The following is a 2099-nucleotide window of genomic DNA, read 5'->3' as shown; positions in this document are numbered from 1 at the left end:
ATGGTAATTCTAAAAACACATCTGTAAGTGCCAAAAACAAAAGAAAAGAAAGAACTTAATGATTCAGAGTACTGTATTCCAAAATACCCTATTATTAATTTTGCCTTCAAAACACAAATAGCAAAGCATCAAATAGCATTGCCATACTATTCCTACCTGTCAAACATTTTGTTTTTTAAAACTCTGTTAACATACTTGAGATCCACAAAGCAACTGCCATTACTACAACAGTATATTCTGCATTTTAGTTTTAGTCCACATGTTAGTGTAAGAGATACTATACTAGTATCTCCCTGCCTTTAATTCTGCACAAACACAATAACAAACACCCATTCTACAGCATCTAAAATATGTGAAAAGACATCACATAACTTTTTACTGTTTCAGGAATAAACTAAATATGTATGACTACTATAGATGAGATGAAATGAAATGAAGTGAAATGAAATCTAATATAGAAATGAAAATCCAATACAGAAATATAGGCTCTTAATTTTTTTTTCTGTCCTCATAATATTCGATTCAGAGTTCTGCACGGTTCCTGATGTGGATTGAATATCACATTCGAATACCATATAATGATTTTAAACTTTTTTTGGAGCATAGTTTTATGTATTGCAGTGAGGAAAAGAACATTTTTGAGAAATTTTATGTACCCAAATCATTTTACTAATAATGTGCATTTGAAAAGCAAAATTGTTTCCAAGTTCTCAAAGATTTAAAAATCTCTTTACAGCCCTATGAATTAGATATGCAATACAGCTATTTTCATGGTAAATCAAATCACAGGAAATTTAAAATGTTATTTTTCACAGTACTTCCACAGTTAAATAAAACAAATGCTAATTGATACGTTAATGACTGAACCAAGAACACGTACTGCAAGTAGCAGAAGTGAAAACAGACACTGGGTTTAGATGTATAGTTCCCTGACCCATTGAACAACAAATTCAATATTATTGATGATAATACTATGCAATTGCATTTGTAGGAGTAACATGCTTAGCAAGAAATGTGACAGTCAGGGCCTTGTAACAGTAATTTTGGATGGCTCCTGAAGTTCTTAACACACAGACTGGCTACACATTAACACCTGAAATTAGTTTTAAGCACTTATGTGGCTCAAAGTTACACCACTTCAGGCCAGAATTATCTCTGATCCATGTTACTCAGCTTATGTTATTAATGTGTGGCCACTCTAGGTTACACTTTAGTGCAAACACACCACATCCCCCTCAACTCAGATCAGACCCACTGCCCTCTCAACCCTTCCCAGCACCCCAGATCCTTGTTTAATGTCCCCCCACCACCTCTCCCCCATCCACTTACTTGTGCCTACGCTATCCTTCCAAGGGTTAACCTGCCTACCTAGCTACTGCCTCTGTTGTTCTCTAGGCCCGCTCAGCTTGGAGAGGAACAGCAGCCCAGGAGCTATGGTGGGGGTAGGGCTGGGAAAACAAATTAACCCTTTCTTGCCTGCTCCCCTGGGATAGATGGTGCAGGCAGCCACAAGTAAGTGGAGGATGGCAGGATGGAGTCTTAGAGTGGAAGGGGAAGGGGGAGAGCCCTGGGGTGGGGAGCAAAAGCAGAGCTGGTGAACATCTCAGATAGAAATGGGAATAACAAATACACCTGGGAAAAACTGTGCAATGAAGCTGAGTGAGCACAGGAAAAAAAACATCTTCCTTGTCTTGTCCAAGGATGAAGAGGAGGCATAAGCAGTCCTAATACCCACTAGTGCTGGGACTGGATTTCCCAGCTGTTCTTAGATTTGAACTGAGCTTTCTCTGAGCACTGGATAGTCACTCATTTCCTATACGTAGCACTACTCCATGCCCACAGAGAGATCTTGGACCATTAGTACTGTTACCTTTGCTGGGAGTCTTCTCTGAGAGGCTAACTATGGAACAGTATGACTATCTGCCACTAATTCATCAGGTTAAACTTGAAGTATCTTGTTTGTTGAACACTGGGTTCATCTACATGTGTGCCTGACTCTGCAGTTGTTACTATACAATCATTTAGTACTTCCTTTAGTATATACTAAATGACCGCACAGTAACTGCTGGTACTGCACAGTCTCAGTGCTGCAAGTGTTG

The sequence above is a fragment of the Gavialis gangeticus genome, unplaced genomic scaffold (assembly GCF_001723915.1).
Source record: "Gavialis gangeticus isolate Ggan-Ray unplaced genomic scaffold, GavGan_comp1, whole genome shotgun sequence".
NCBI classification, from domain to species: Eukaryota; Metazoa; Chordata; order Crocodylia; family Gavialidae; genus Gavialis; species Gavialis gangeticus.
The sequence above is the reverse complement of the archived record's forward strand: the minus strand, read 5'-3'. Positions refer to the sequence as shown.